Source organism: Gracilinanus agilis, chromosome 4 (assembly GCF_016433145.1).
Source record: "Gracilinanus agilis isolate LMUSP501 chromosome 4, AgileGrace, whole genome shotgun sequence".
Lineage (NCBI taxonomy): Eukaryota > Metazoa > Chordata > Mammalia > Didelphimorphia > Didelphidae > Gracilinanus > Gracilinanus agilis.
The window spans coordinates 192960255-192978229 of NC_058133.1; positions in this window are offsets into that span (position 1 = coordinate 192960255).

Genomic DNA, 17975 nt, shown 5'->3' on the forward strand with positions numbered 1-17975 from the left:
GGCTAGACCTAGAGTCAAGAAGACTTGAATTCAAATCCTGCCTCTAACACTTAGAAGTTATGTGTTCCTAGGTAAGTAAGCAACTAAAGCTATGCCTACTTCCCTCCCTCCCTCCTTCTTTCCTTCCTTCCTTCCTTCCTTCCTTCCTTCCTTCCTTCCTTCCTTCCTTCCTTCCTTCCTTCCTGTATGTGTTAGATATGGCATTTGAACCCAGGTCTCCTACCCCTTAGTGTCTTTGTGGCTTAAAATATATCTCCATTAACAATGTATTGTTTTTAACATTACTAGCTCGTCTATCTCTTTTATTGACACTCTTGAGTCCTAAAGCAGCTGCAGTGAGTTGGTAAGTACTTTCTCACCCAGTATCGAAACATTAACCTGAATGATGCCCTTTAAGACCAAGAGAAAGTGGGCAACTGAATATATTGTTTGATGAGTTTTTCTCTCCTTTCCCTCCTTTCATGAATTCATAACTTGAGGACTGAATCTATATATAGCTGGTGTGTTTGCAGGGTCCTGTGCATGAGTGTCTTATTTTTGATCATGGAAAGAATGTGTATATGTATGTATTTATGTATGTATGTATGTACGTGGAGGGAGGTTGCTCTCAAGGATGACTCTACCTGGCAGTTCAGGTCCATCCTCCAGAATATCTCTGAGAGAGTAGTCTGTCTTTTCATATTCCACTCCCCAGAAGCGTGCTTTTTTCTTCCTCAGCACCAGGCAGAAGGGCCGGTAGCAGGAAACATCAAGGATGCTGGATACGGGAATCAGGTCACCTGAGGGATCCAGTAGTTTTGCCAAATCCTTGGTAGAAACCATACTTTCTAAGACCTGTCAGGGAATGGAGGAGGATAGAATGAAGGAAGAACCAGCTTTCTGAGCCTTTATCTGGCCATCTCTCCTCTCCTTAGCCCTGACCTGAATTCTTTCCTCTCACCCATATGGGTGAACCACCATACAGCTGAATGGGTACACCTTGGATGGCACACACTTGTGCTTCCATTTCACTTCTGGACATTGTCTAGGACCTCAGCCCACATCCAAACTCTCCCATATCTTTTCACCCTATCCTCACTGGCCCACTTTGTGAGAGTTCCCACTTACTCCTGCCCTTGATTGGCTTAGAACTAAAAGCTTTACTTGACTTTTCTGACTTAGTTGAAGCCATTATTTCTGAGTCCCACCTCCCCAGCCACTGTACCTCCCAGCTCTTAGTCCAGGGACCTGAGGACAGAAAAGCAAAGAGAATAGATGTCTTTCCCCATAGATTTTCCCAAGTTCTATCTCTTATTAGACTTCTTATTTCTTTGCCCTGTTCCCCATCCCTGGAGATTCTTATGAACTTATAGAAACAAGGCCATATGGGAAGATGACAGATAGTGAATGAGGGGAATATTCTTCCTTCTGCACTCCCTCCATCAAAGTTTATACCAGAGATTATTTCTCACAGACTGAAGAAGCCCTTAGGGTGGCCCCCTCTTACTTGCTGGATCTCTTGTCTCTTCCTCAGCTCAGCTTTGGGGGATTATAAGCATTTTTAATGAATGAGAAGGTGGTAAATACAATTGTGCTATTGCACTTCACTTCAACTACTAAGTGGACCTTTCCCTTTTGTTACAAACAACTCAAAGGCAAGCAAATAATCTGTCAGAGGTATTGGTGTTAATAGATATCCTGAAAAATAATTTCTTAAGACACCCTAAAATGAATTTAAAATTTTTGGTCATTAAATTCTCCAAAGGTTGTATACAGGTTGTAACCAGTTTGATGGAGTCCATCCATCATCATCTATGTAACAATTAACAAAGACAAAAAGGAAGAAAAAGTTGTATATGCAATATGATGGATCTGGTGACAAACCTAGCATCCATAAGGATTTATGGTTTTGTCATGGAAAAGTGTTTGCACAACTTGACTACGGGCTTTTTGAATGGTATTTTCTCTAGTCCAGTCATATTTGCAGGTACAAATAAAGACAATGTAATATATTATATAATTAATGGCCAGAACACAGTAGCTGAAAATGATACAGTGAACAGAAGATATTAGATTAGATTAATGTATGAACTTAAAGAAACAAAATTGAATTTCAAAGCAAACATTCAGCAAAATACAATATATGTGACAGGATACAGGCATTGAATTGAACAGTCTTTTACTCCAGTTCTTTTTTTTTATTATTAGACATTTATTAATATTTGTTTTTAACCTGTTTACATACTTTATGCCCCTACTTTCCCCTTCACCCCCCTCTCTCCCCACCCATGGCCAATGTACATTTCCACTGGTTGTAACATGTGTCCTTGTTCAGGGTCTATTTCCCATTCATGTCCGCCTGAGCCCATGCATTCAAGCAATTGTTTATCTTATATGTTTCCTCTCCTGCAGTCCTTCCTCTGAATGTGGGTAGCATCTTTACCATAAATCCCTTAGAGCTGTCTTGTGTCATTGCAGTGCTGCTGGTACAGGAGCCCATTACATTCAATTTTAGCATAGTATATCAGTCTCTGTGTACAATGTTCTTCTGGCTCTGCTCCTTTTGCTCTGCATCACTTCCTGGAGGTCTCTCCAATTTGCATGGAATTCCTCCAGTTTATTATTCCTTTTAGCACAATAGTATTTTATCACCTGCATATACCACAATTTGTTCAGCCATTCCCCAACTGAAGGACATCCCCTCATTTTCCAGTTTTTTGCCACTACAAAAAGCGCAGTTATAAATATTTTCGTACAAGTCTGTTTATCTATGATCTCTTTGGGGTACAAACCCAGCAATGGTATGGCTGGATCAAAGGGCAGGCAGTCTTTTATAGCCCTTTGGGCATAGTTCCAAATTGCCAGCCAGAATGGTTGGATCATTTCACAACTCCACCAGCAATGCATTAATGTCCCGATTTTGCCACATCCCCTCCAACATTCATTACTCTCCTCTTCTTTCATTTTTTACTCCAGTTCTAAAGAAACTTTTTCACAATTTAGAGGGGAAGAAACTCAAACAGTTTACATCAATAAAACTTTGGAGTCTGAAAAGGCTTAAAAATTCACCTCCACATTCTTTAAGGTTCCTTCCCCTCCCAGGTATCATCATTCATTTAAATTCCTTTGGTCACACTTCTGGAGTTCCCCATACCCACACTGAGCATAATGTAGACAAACCCCATATTGGATGTGTTGCAGTGACTGAACAGGCCAAAATGCAAGGGAGTGTAGTGTTGTGTGGAGATGCAAAGCATGGAATCCCTGCAAAGGTACAGGGATAGCCTCACCCAGAATTCCAGGGGACCCCCCCTGGAGAACTTTGGGTGAGGGGCAGTTGAGAAGGGTTGGAGACAGTTAATTGGTGGGAGTGGATGGGAGCAGACACCCTGCTTGCTTCTCCTGACTTGGGGTTTCTCCTGAGGTGGCCATTGTAGCTTAAGCCAGTGGTTTCTACTCATAGGGTTAGCCTATTTGTTATTACTATTCTTCATTAATATAATTATATAATTACTTAGTGATTAGAGAGTAAGATATTTATCAAGAGCAAGAGAGCCAGTTTTAGTTAAGTGTTTCATCCTCTACAGTGAGGAGGGGGAAGGGCGTCATCAATTTAACAGTTCAGGGTCACCTTTCCTTTATTCAAATACCTTCATTAACTTCTCTAGTTTTCCTTGTTAATTCCTAATATAACTTTTTATCTTCAAATCTGTGCCTGATAATTATTTGGGAAAGATACTTACAACTCAGTCTGAACTTCTAGATTGAATCCTGTTGGCTGCCAGTTTAAGAAGATCTTCTCTGTCCTTCAGCAGTTAGATAACTAGCTTCAATATACACTTCTAACAGATCTGTGAGGAATATAAAGAAAAGGAACATCAATTGGGGTTTCAGCCATAACTGAAACTTACCAGAAGAATCTTATTCCTGTCTTCATTACCAACTGAAGCAGAAGCAGTTAGAGGGGGAGGGGTTTGAGAGCCAGGAGTGTTTAGCCCCCTCCTTTCATCACTGTAGCCTGTCAATCTCTGGCTCTTGACTTAAAGCTCTATTTGGCCCTGACACATTTATCTGCTTCTCCAAACTATCTGTTATTATCATCATAACAGTAGGGAGATGAATCTCTTCTCTGAATCTCAGGATTATTTAAGCTTACTTAAGTAATCCTGAGTAACTTACTTACTGAATCTCAGGATTACTTAAGCAGGACAAGTGTACTGAGGAACAGTAGTAAGAAAAGATACCTCAAAACTTTGATCTGAATGATCTCTGTAATGCTCTCCCATAATGGGAGCTGTTTGAGATAGGCAGTTGAAAGAGTTTGGAGCTGGCCTGCATTTTGGAGCTGAAGGAACAGAACACAGAGAAGGGGGAGAGAATGACCATTGGCTGGGGTCCAAACACTTGTGGGAAGAGAACCAATGGATTTTCTCTCTATATTTGGAGGGGCATTAAGGAGGGAGATTGAATTTTGGGGCTACAATACCTTCAAAAGCTAATCTGAAGAGTTTCCAAAGACCTTCAGCAATTACCACCCTTTAATTGATTCTCTATCATTTCTGGAACACCTTGAAAGATATATTAAATTTTTTTCTTCAGTTTGGCCAAGGGGCCTGGACTTCAGTGTGGGAGCCAGCCCCTGGGGGTCCACAAACTTACCTTGAACATTTTCCTTGCCATACTTCCCCAATAGTTAGCCATGAGTATATTCTTAAGAGTATTTATTTTGGAGGGGAATTTAGGGATACCCTGCAACCCTTTCCCCTTGAACCACTCATTATTCCTCAGCATTTGCTCCTGAATAAACCCATTTAGTTTTGTTCCAGTCAGATATGTGTAATTGAGTTGGGAGGGAGACAGACCTTGTGGGTTGAGGGAGGAAGGAAAGCAGTTCATTTAAAACCATCCAGCTTTGGGGATAAGGGAGGCTTCTGTGGATATTGCCCAGCATGAACAACTTACAACTTGTTGGGGTCTCACTTGCTCCCCTCTGTGAAGAACCCTCTCCTCTATCTGCCTAGCCCTGGCACAACCATCGGGGGGAACCCCATTTTCCTAAAACACCCATTTGTTTCTCTAGTAAAGAGAGGTGGTTGTGGAGAAGTGTTGGCCCTTATCCACCATTCAGGGGATTACCATACCACACCCCCACATATCTTTCACCCTGCTTCTTACATTAGTGGTGAACTTAAACTCCAAATCCAGAACCTAGAATCTACAAAAGAACAAGTAATAAAGAAAAACCTTAGTAACAGATAGACAGTAGCCATATTGGGTGGAGCTAACTATAGAGGCTCCATAGGGACAAACCTCTTTTGAGAAGGCAGGGCAATAGATACATTAAAAGGGAAAGAGAAAGACACTTCAAAACATAGAGTTGGTTATTGGAAGAACATTTTACACATTAATTAGCAGTTCTGTGTTGATCTATTCATTCTGGGGCATGTTATATGGGTTATGGGTGGAAACCACCCCACATTATTTATTGCAATTAATACATTTAATTAATTCCTACCACTGGAGGAAAACAGAAATAGAAAAAGTTTTTGTGTTTATTCCAACTATAATGGCAGCCTTAGCATCCTTTCTCCAGTTTTACTGGACTCTGAAAAAACTTATGAGACAAATTGTGGGTTACAAGGCAGAAGAAACACTGACACTAGATACTTTGAAAGAGGAACTAGACAAAATGATAGAAGCAAAAATGGCAAAGTAGGGGGCAGCTGGGTAGCTCAGTGGAGTGAGAGTCAGGCCTAGAGACAGGAGGTTCTAGGTTCAAACCCGGCCTCAGCCACTTCCCAGCTATGTGACCCTGGGCAGGTCACTTGACCCCCCATTGCCCACCCTTACCACTCTTCCACCTATGAGACAATACACCAAAGTACAAGGGTTTAAAAAAAATGGCAAAGTACTTAAGTGAAGGAAAAGCTCAAGAAGCAGAACACATAATGCAACTAGGGGACACTGACAGTGCTAGCAAGCAGGGGACCAAAGATAAGGATAATAACACAGGGAGAGGAGCAGAAGCACCAGTGCCAATACTGCCCTTACAAGATAAATCTATTTTACAACCAGAACAAGGAATAGTCCATTTGAAAACCCTTAGACCCTTTTCTAGCAGTGACCTTGAAAGCCTAAAAAAACTGCATGGCCAACTGGAACAAATCACCTCAATAATGTATCAAGGAATTTAAAAGAGCTATTAGATTGTATGACCCATCATACAGGGACATTGAAATTCTTTTAGAAGAATTATTTGTCCCCTCACAGGCCAGGCAATTTATGCAGGAAATGAGATAAGAACAGATTAACATCATGGCCAGAGGTTCACTCTGACCTTGAACTTTCAAATCTAATGAAGCATGCTTTCTTAAAATGTTGCAGAGATCTGATAGAAGTAATGTCAATGTTTGCAAAAAGACCAAACGCATGGGGACAGTTTGAGGCATTGAGACAAAAGACTGGGGAGCATCCCAACACCTTCCTCTATGGGGTACTTGAAGCTGGAGAACTAATTTTGGGGTTCTGAGACTTAGCAGAGGCAAACCTTCAGCATATCCAAAGGCAGTTTGTAAAAGGGAGTAGCCTGCCCATCAAAACTTATTTTTCAATTGCACTGCCCAGGGTGGGAAGAATTGCCTCTGGAGGATTTGAGGAAAACAGCAACTTCTGTATATTCAGATTCACATGGGGTAAATGACAGAGAAAAGCAAACTGAGAAAAGCAATGACAAAACCATTGTGGAGCTCAAAAAGCAATTGAAAGAAGCAAAAACAACAATTGAACAAAAAGAGATAGAGGAGATCAAGAATTTAGCCACACTACAGGCTAGGAACAATGTAAATAGAACACAATACCAGCCAAGACAAACCCGAGATAACTGGAAATGTTTTTTATGTGGCAAAGTGGGGCACCTCGTGAGACAATGCTATAATAAACAGCAAATCAACTTTAGTAACACCAGTAGCAATAATAACAGAAAAAGAAGTTACACAAATACTTACACTCATTCAAAATACAGCCAAAATAATGCATATTCAAGGAAAAATTACAGATGCTGTGACCACAATTGTGGGGGTTTAGGGAGCTCAAGTAACACATCAGATATTAGGACAATGGAAAAGTATATTTTGCAAGGGGAAAGACCACATTTTTTGGGAACTCAAGCCAATGCATGAAACCAGGATCCAATATCAGCACTCAAAGCAATAGAAAAGGAGTTCAAAGACAAAAATGGGACAGAAAACCAAATAGAGAAATTTGGGACACAAAATAGATAATGGGGATGATAAAGCAAAGAATAAGAATGAAATAATGACAGAAGAGGAGATTCAGTTGAAAAAAGATGTGGAGGATATCAAAAATGAAATTTATGGGACAAAAATAACAAGACAATAAATAAAAATCAAAACAATACACAAGTAGACATACATGCACTTACAAAGGCATGGGAAGAAAGTACAAGAGCTATTCTAATAGGAAAAGGCAAAAGGAAAGACATTAATTGCCAGGAGCCCCTCAGAGAAATGAGGGTCTCCATCAGAGTCCATTGAGTCAATGTTGTTATATTCAAACTCTAAGAATTGTTAGCCTCACCTTGATTGACAGTGAAAACAGTTGGAGACTTTGGAATGTTCCCAGAGGCCGTGAAGACAGGGCAAAGGCGGTTGGCCTGAGAGTATAAATACCCCTAACAGCCATCTGGGGGTGGGGTCTTTGGTCTTTGGGACTTTTGAATTGGTCCTTGGCCTTTGACCATTGATCTTTTCTTTTAACATTTATTAATATTCATTTTTTAGAAAAGTTAACATTGTTACATGATTCATGCTCCTACTTTCCCCTTCACCCCTCGCACTCCCCCCACCCCTGGCCGATTCACATTTCCACTGGTTTTAACATGTGTCATTGATCAAGACCTATTTCCAAATTGTTGATCATTGCATTGGTGTGGTAGTTTCAGTTCTACATCCCCAATCATGTCTGCCTCAACCCATGGGTTCAAGCAGCTGCTTTTCTGCTGTGTTTCCACTCCCGCAGTTCTTCCTCTGAATGTTGGTAGCGTTCTTTTCCATAAATCCCTCAGAATTGTCCTGGGTCATTGCATTGCTGCTAGTACAGAAGTCCATTACATTCTATTTTATCACAGTGTACAGTCTCTGTGTACAATGTTCTTCTGGCTCTGCTCCTTTTGCTCTGCATCAATTCCTGGAGGTCTTTCCAGTTCACATGGAATTCCTCCAGTTTATTATTCCTTTGAGCACAATAGTATTCCATCACCAGCATATTCCATAATTTGTTCAGCCATTCCCCAATTGAAGGACATACCCTCCTTTTCCAGTTTTTTGCCACCACAAAAAGCACGGCTATAAATATTTTTGTACAAGTCTGTTTATCTATGATCTCTTTGGGGTATAAACCCAACAATGGTATGGCTGGATCAAGAAAATCAGAACCCCCACGTTGGTTCTCCAGGGGAATCTATAGTCCCAGCTCCAATAGTCAGGCCTTGAGATAGGAACTTGCTGGATCAAAGTTCCATTCCCCTAACTGCCAGGATTGCCTAGGGTAATTTTGCAAATGGAAGAGATCTTGCATCAATCCTATATTACACTCTCAGGCTGTAGTTTGCCCCTCACTGGTCTAGGGTGATTTTAAATGGTATTTCTCTTTCTAACTCTTGTTGCTGAGATGTATTGGAAATATATAGAAATGCTGATGATTTATGTGCATTTATTTTGTATCCTGCAACTTTGCTAAAGTTGTTGATTATTTCCACTAGCTTTTTAGTTGATTCTCTAGGATTTATTAAGTAGACCATCATATCATCTGCAAAGAGTGTTAGCTTGGTCTCCTCATTGCCTATTTTAATAACTTCAATTTCTTTTTCTTCTCTAATTGCTACTGCTAGTCTTTATAGTACAATGTTAAATAATAGAGGTAATAAAGGGCATCCTTGTTTCGCACCTCATCTTTTTGGGAAGGCTTCTAATTTATCCCCATTGCATATGATGCTTGTTAATGCTTTTACTGTTTATTATTTTTAGGAAAGGTCCTTCTATTCCTATACTTTCTAGTGTTTTCAAAAGGAATGGGTGTTGTATTTTGTCAAAGACTTTTTCAGCATCTATTGAGATAATCATGTGATTTTCATTAGCTTGTTGATATGGTCAATTATGTGGATGGTTTTCCTAATGTTGAACCATCCTTGCATTCCTGATATAAATCCCACCTGATCATGATGGATAACTCTCTTGCTCACTTACTGGAGTCTTCTTGCTTGTATTCTATTTAAGATTTTTGCATCCATGTTCATTAGGGAGATTGGTCTGTAATTTTCTTTCTCTGTTTTTTTGTTTGCCTGGCTTTGGAATGAGTACCATATTTGTTTCGTAAAAGGAATTTGGTAGGACTCCTTCTTTGCTTATTATGTCAAATAATTTGTATAATATTGAGATTAGTTGTTCTTTGAATGTTTGATAGAATTCACTTGTGAATCCATAGGGCCCTGGCAATTTTTTCTTAGGGAGTTCTTTGATGGCTTGTTCAATTTCCTTTTCTGATATGGGATTATTTAAGTATTCTATTTCTTCTGCTGTCAATCTAGGCAATTTATATTTTTGTAAATATTCATCCATATTGACTAGATAACTATATTTGTTGCCATATATATGGGCAAAATAATTTTTAATGATTGCCTTCATTTCCTCTTCATTAGAGGATTTTTCATCTTTGATACTATTAATTTGAATTTCTTCTTTCCTTTTTTAAATTAGATTTACCAGCACTTTGTCTTATTTTATATGTTTTTTCAAAATACCAGCTTCTAGTCTTATTTATTAATTCAATAGTTCTTTTACTTTCAATTTTATTAATTTCTCCTTTGATTTTTAGTATTTCTAATTTAGTTTTCATCTGTAGATTTTTAATTTTTTAATTTTCTAGTTTTTTAAGGTACATGACCAATTCATTAATCTCTGCCCTCCCTAATTTGTTAATATATGCATTCAGTGATATAAATTTTCCTCTTAGAACTGTTTTAGCTGCATCCCATAAGTTTTGGTAAGAAGTCTCATCATTGTCATTGTCTTCAATGAAATTATTCATTGTTTCTATGATTTGTTCTTTAACTAACTTATTTTGGAGAATCATATTACTTAATTTCCAATTAGTTTTTGGTTTGCCTCTCCATGTATTTTTTTTCCATTTAATTAAATCTTTATTCAGTGAAATGATGTATAAAAACTTACAAATCTGAGAACTCAACTATACATGAAGATGATGGGATATTCAGTTTTAAACTTATACACAGAGCAGAACTAGTAGATGTTATTCCTCTCTCCCTCTCCCTCCCCACTTCTGTTCCTACTTTGTCCCTTGAGCCCTTCCTGTTATCGGCCTAAGGGAACAATGGATGTTTTTACAATTTTCAAGCCAATGAGAATTTCAGGCATAAAATAAAAGCAAACAAAGAAACAAACCAAAAAAAACCCCCAAAACACAACTTGATAATGAACAACAAAGCCAAATGCTTGTCCCAAAAGGCAGGTACCGCCTTTCACCCATCTTTTTGTATTCCATTTTGATGTTTAAATCTGATATCAACAAAATCTTGACTGTGGAGTAATTTCTCCATGTATTTTTACTAATAACTATTTTTATTGCATTATGATCTGATGAGTTTGCATTTATTATTCCAGCTTTTTTTGTATTTGTTTGACATGTTTTTATGCCCTAGTACATGGTAAATCTTTGTGAATGTTCCATGTGCTGCTGAAAAGGTGTATTCATTTTTGCCCCTCTATTTTTCTCCATATATCTATCAACTCTAATTTTTCTAAGATTTCATTTACCTCTCTTATCTTTTTGTTATTTATTTTTTAGTTCAATTTCTCTAGATCTGATAGGGGAAGGTTCAGGTCTCCTACTAGTATAGTTTTATTATCTATTTCTTTCTTTCTCTGCCAGTTTCTCCTTTAGAAATTTAGATGCACCATTTGGTGCATACATGTTGAGTAGTGCTATTTCTTCATTGTTTATACTGCCTATTTTTCTGGATATAATTACCTTCTCTATCTCTTTTAACCAGAACGTTTTTTACTTTGGTTTTGTCAGAAATCATGATTGCAACACCTGCCTTCTTTTTCTCAGTTGAAGTCCAATAGATTTAGCTCCATCCTTTTATTTTTACTCTATGTATGTCTACCTGTCTCATGTATGTTTCTTGTAGACAACATATGGTAGCATTTTGGTTTCTAATCCACTCTGCTATTTGCTTCCATTTTATGGGGAAGTTCATTCCATTCACATTCAGAGTTATACTTATCAACTGTATTCCCAGACATTTTGATTCCCTCTCCTTGTCCTGCCCTTTCTTTTTTTCACTATTTCCTTCTATACCAGTGTTTTGGTTTTAATCAGTTCCCCAAATCCCCTCCCTTGTTGTACTTCCCTTTCTCCCCCTCCCTTCTTATTCCCCTCTTATTGTTCTGTAAAGCTACAACCCCCTCCCCTTTCCCTTCCTAGTATTGCTTCCCTCCCCACCAGTCTGTTTGTTACTCTTCTACTTTTCTATAGGGCTTGAATCAATTCTCTGCCCCAATGGATCTGATTGTTCTTCCCTCTTTAAGTTAATTTCAATGCACTTAAGAATTAAGTATTTCCTTTCTCCAACCTCTTTACCCTTGTATTGTATTGGTCTTTTCCCCTGTTCACCACACACGCTTCTTTATGAACTATAAATATACTCCATTTTGTCTGTTTTCCCATTTCTCTTAATATTATCTCCTTTTTTACCTCTAGTTATATATATATATCTTGACATTTCATCCTATACAAATTGTCCCTGTTCCTTCTAAGTATACTTCTTCTAGCTATCTTGTTGACAATAACAATTTTTAAGAGTTCTCGATATCGTCTTTTCTAATAGGGATATGTCAATTGAACTTATTGGTTCCCTTAAAGAAAATGTTTTTTCACCACACTCTCTTAATTAACTTATGGTGATTCTCTTGAATTCTGTGTTTGGGTAGCAAACTCTCTTGAAGTTCTGTTTTTGCTTTATGAATGCTTGGAAGTCTTCAATTTTGTTGAATGACAATGCTTTCCCCTGCAAGAATATAGTCAGTTTTGCTGGATAGTTAATTCTTGGTTGTAGACCCAGCTCTCTTGCTTTCTGGAATATTATATTCCATGCCTTCTGGTCCTTCAATATAGATGCAGCCAGATCCTGATGTGTTATCCTAACTGTGGTTTCATGGTATCTGAATGACTTAGCAGCTTGAAATATTTTTCCCTTGGTCTGGTAGTTTCTGAATTTGGCTATAATATTCCTGGAAGTTGTCAGTTGAAGATTTAATGTTGGAGGTGATCTGTGGATTCTTTCAATTTCCTCTTTTCCCCCTTGTTTGAGAATGCCAGGATAGTTTTCTTGTACAATTTCCTGTAGGATGATGTCCAGGATTTTTCTGTCATGATGTTCTGGTAGACCAATAATGCTTAAATTGTCTCTTCAAGATCTGTTTTCCAGATCTGTGGTTGTGTCAATGAGGTGTTTCATACTTTCCTCAAATTTTTCACTTTTTAAATTTTGTTTTATATATTCTTGCTGCCTTGTGAAGTCATTTGCTTCTAGTTGTTGAATTCTAATTTTTAAAAACAGAATTTCATCCCTGGCTTTTTGGTCACCCTTCTCCTTCTGATCTGATTTTCTTTGTGGGTCATCTTTCACCTTCTTTGCTTCATTTTTCAGTTGGTCAATTTGGGCTTTTAAGACATTATTTTCTTGTTTTAGATCATGTATTTCCTTTTCCCAATTGTCTTCAGCCTCTGTTGATTGTTTTCTGAGTTCTTGAGTTATTTGAATTTTGAGTTCTTGAGTTAATTGAATTTTCAGTTCTTCCAAAGCTCGTGTCCATTTCACTGAAGTTTCTATGTTTTTTTCTTAGTGTTCCTTTATCTTCTTCTGATCCATTTGCACTTTGTTCAATTTCTGGATAGAAGCTGTTGAATGTGGTTTCTTTTTTCTTTTTCTGTTGTTTACTCATATTTTTTCCTTCTTTTCCCCCTGTAATTGGCTGTAATCTTGGTCCTCTGATCATTTTTTTATCTGTGGATTTGGACTATTTAGTCCTGGGAGGGCTTCTTCTCTGTTTTGATGATTAATTAGGCTAGTGGGACCTGAGGCCATATTTTCCCCAGCTGGTGGTAAAAGCTAAAGAAGTGAATTCTGCTACTTTCCCTATAGTCTGTGGGAGAGGGGTGTTGGAACTTCCCTGCCCTCTGAAGACTTCTTGTCTCCTGCATTGATAGGATTAAGCCTTGGTGTGATTGATCTGCATAGCTCAAAGTGCAGTGAGGTCAAAACCTCAAGATTAAGGGTGGGGGGCAGTGCAAGATGGGGCTTATGTTCACCATCTCTCGGTTTCTCCCCCAGCAGCCTTCCTGTAGTCCGTGATCAGAGCCTTGAGTTTGGCACAGCTGTGCCAGAGAGGCACTCCCTCTGACTAGTGCCCCAGCCCACCCAGAGATTCCAGGATCTGGTGGAGACTCAGCACATTAGGTGGAGGTGGGGATATGGGATCTTCCTCCTTTCTTTCCCCTCCCACCCAACAATTCCAAGAATTCAGGCTTTTTTTTTCTCTTTTTTTTCAGTGTGCCTTTTAAGTTGGGTCCAGTTGGAGGACCCCCCAGCTCTGTTCTATTGTCAGATTTGGTTTTCTGTTCCCTTGGAGCCCTTTGTCCTTGATTGGTGGTGAAGGGCTTCATGGAGGTCTGGAGCCTTGCTGCTTCTACACCGCCATCTTCCCAGAATCCTCTTGATATCCTCTAATCCACTTTTGAAATGTATTGAAGGTTCTTTTTATAAAAATAAAACTTATAAAAAGTAGAGTTTTGGTAGCCTTAGACTAAATATAATCTATACTGTAGAAATATGTTTTGTGTGCCACTTCTCATGCAACTAGGTATAATCTTGAGTTCTTCTATGTTTTGATTTTGAAATGTAAATTTTCCCAGCATTTGTATGACTGTGACAGAAAAGTATAAAAATAAAAATTTCACAGGATGTTCTCAGAACAGCTTCAGGAAATCCACTGTCTCTGACTCTCCTCTTTCTCACCTAAACCGTGCACTTTTTCAGACCCCTGAAGCTGCTGGCTGGCTTCCAGCAATTAATCATTGCAAAACACAAGAAGAAGCAAATACAAACCTCAAATCTTTAAAACACATTGACAAAGAATCTACAGACATGCAAAATCAAATTACACTGACAGAAAATTTAACACAAGAACTGTTACCAACAAAATCAAAAGCAAAACCCTTAGAAATAAAAGCATTTGGATGTTATAAACACAATCTGCTAATGAGAAAGATAAACAAAGCAAATCTTTACATGCGGGGCTGGGAAGGAAAGATTAGAAATGAGATCTTTAGACATGCAAGCAAGCAAGCCCCCCCCCCAAGGACTTGGTACAAGAAAAAATGATAATGGAAATCAGTTACTGGAAAATCATAGTAACTTCAAAGCTACACCCAAGAAGCAAAGAGTTTATTCCTGAAACATCTCCCAGGATAAACTCAATCCCACGAATACCAATCCTTCAAGCTTGCAGACAAAGAAAAGCATGTAGAAAGATCAAACAGATAAAATGAAACTCAAGAGCAAACTGATACAGAAGTAAGAAAGAATGAAAGGAAAAAGGGAGACACATACAAAAGCAGATGCAGCAACAGAGGGAAACACAAACACAAAAACCTTTGTTGCCTATTGATACAATCAACAACGTGTATCTATCAGCACACCTATCTGAATTCAATCTTGCTAATGCAAAATGTCAAGAAACAGCAGATTAATGCAATGAAACCTTTAGTCATAGACACACTTTCCTTGATTCAAATCTTAATGAATCTCAAAAAAAAATGATTAAGGAAGTAAATAAGTCTTTTCCTTACCCAAAACCAACAATAGCAACAATGCCAAATGATAGCAAAACAACTGACCATGATAACACCTTGCAAAACACATATGTACCAATCATTACTATTACTTTGGACAGTGGTCAAAAAGAAAGTTTGGGGAAAGCTATATTAAATTATACTAAATGGATAGGGGAAGAAAAATTTCTTGGTGGGAAACAAACTGGGATTGATATAGCACAAGAGGAAGAAGGGGAAATCATAGAAACAACAGCTCCAATGGTGCAAGTAACACAAGATACTGAAAACAAAGAACCTCATGTAATGATTAGGGTTGGTAACAAAATATATCCTGTGTTAATTAACACAGGGGTAACAAGAAGTGTCATCAAAACATTTCCAAAAGTTAGCAAGATCATAGGGTCTGTGCAAGTGAAAGGTGCCACAGGGCAAGTCCAGAGAGTACCAAAACTAAGAACAAAAATGGTAAACCTTGGACCCCTTAGCATTAATCACACCTTCCTATTGATCTCAGTATGTCCTTCCAACTTTTTAGGATGAGACTTTTTGTGCAAAATTGGAGCTACCATTCAGTGTGAACAGTCTGGGGATTTTTATTTGCATTTACCTAAGAAAGTGATGGGCAAACTTTTTAAAGAGGGGGCCAAAGGAAAGGAAAAAAATCTTTAGGCGGGCCAATATAATTATATCTAGCCATGGGGGAAGGGGTAGCTACTGAGAGGAGGCTCCTTTTATCTGGGAGAGGGGAGGTAGCAGCAGCCAGATAGACCATTTGTATCTGGCCTGCGGGCTGTAGTTTGCCCATCACTGACCTAAGCAATCACTCAAACACCATCTATTATTGTTCTTAGGACAGATAGCAGAAGATGACCAAGAGCAGAGACTAGGATCCATCTATGAAATGCCTAATCCTATACCAAAAGAGGTGTGGGCAAAACACTCCAGCAATGTGGGCATTTTAAAGTCAGCTACACCAGTGTACATAGAAGTCAAAGAAGGGATTCCTCCAGGAATTCCCTAATATAGGATGAACAAGGAAGCGATAGAGAGATAGATTATAGAAAGTCTCTTGGAACAGAAAATCTTAGTTCCAAATATTTCAAATTTTACTACCCCAATTATGGCTATAAAGAAGAACAAGCAATGCACAGGGCAAAGTTCAGTGGAGACTAATACAAGATCTGAGAACAATGAACAACTTTGTGAAAAAATGTCATGCTGTCATACTAAGTCCCAACAAAATAATACCTGAGATTCCAGTAATGCAAGATATTTTAGTGTGTTTGATCTATACAGTGCTTATCATACAGTCTCATTGGCTAAAGACAACCAAAATATCTTTGCATTCACATGGAAATTCCATTAAGTCACATGGTAACATCTTCCACTAGGATTCTGTGACTCCAGATCAATATTCTGCCAGATATTGAAAAGGGATCTGAAGAACATAACATTCCAAGACAACAAGCTGCTCCACTATGTGGACAACATTTTGATTGCAATCCCAAATTGTGGAGTTTGTCAGAGCATTTTGGTAACTGTTGCAAGAGCTGTGCAAAAGAGGATATAAATTATCAAAGTCCAAGTTGCAATGGGTATTGCCTATTGTAGAATATTTGGGATTCATATTGGAGGAGGGCACAAGAAAGATTTCTCAAAAGAGGGTGGAAGATATCGAAAAGTTGTGTGTACCAACTACTAAGAAGCAACTACATGCATTTTGGAGAGTGACAGGATTCTGTAGGCAGTGAATACCCAGATACAGTCAAATATTCAGATGCTTTAGTGATCTGACCATGAACTCTGTCTCAGAACTGTTGAAACTCTCAAAGGAACATCAAAATGCAAATTCAAAATGTAAAAGTTTAGTTTTCACAGCCCCTGCCCTGGGAATCCCAAATCATACAAAAGAATTTCACCTGTTTGTCCATGAAGACAAAGGCACAGCATCAGGTGTGCTTGGGCAATACCTGGGACAAAAATCTAAGACCAGTAGCTTACTATAGCTCCCAGCTTGATACAGTAGAGAAAGGAATGACTGATTGTCTCCATCCAATTGGAGTTATAGTGCTCATGATAAAAAAGCATCTGACTTGGTATTAGGAAGAAAGTTAATAGTATACTCTCCACATAATATAGAGAGTGTGATTAAAAACAGCAGCTTACATGCATTTATCCCACAAAGACTGTCTCAATACAAAATAATACTCCTGAACAGTGAAAACATCAGTTTAAAATGTTGTCAGTCACTAGATCCAGCAACGTTACTCCCTCAATTAGCAATGTCAGGAGAACCCATGCATGATTGCAAAGACACCTTGGGAATAGTACAGAAGACAAGGGCATACTTAAAAGATACACCCATTGAAGAGCCATAACTCGAACTCTATACTGATGGTTTTGCTTATGTGCACAAAGGGAAAGAGTTTGTGGGAGTAGCAGTAGTGACTCAGACAGAAACTTTGTGGCATGCTTCATTAGCAAATACAGTTAGCTTTCAAGGGGTAGAATTAATCAGTTTGTTGATAGCTCCGCAGATAGCTAAAGACAAGAAAGTCAACATCTTCACTGATAGCAGCTATGCATTTAACATCCTCCATGCTATGGGATCAATTTGGAGACATAGGGGTTTTAACATCTGGAGGGAAAGCCATAGCTAATGGATATCTTATTTTGCAGTTTCTCAAGACAATACATTTTCCTAGAGAAGTGGCAGTCATGCATTGCAGAAGTCACACTAGGGTGTCAGACAAAACATCACTAGGCAACCACAGAGCCAATGTTATGGCAAAATATAGAGCTATATTTGGTCCTACCCACATTTTGACCATTACCTTGATGGAGGAAAAAACCCTGAAACAAGTCTATGATCCCAGGGAAGTTCAGAAATGGGAGAAAACCTTAGGGGCCAAACTAGTGGAAGGTATATGGTTCACAGAGTCAGGCAAGCCCATCCTGCCAGAAGCTCTGTGCTACCCATTGTCTAATGCAATCCATGAAAAGAAACATTATGGCACTCAGTCAGTCATTGACTTGATCAGAAAGTTCTGGATTGAACCAAA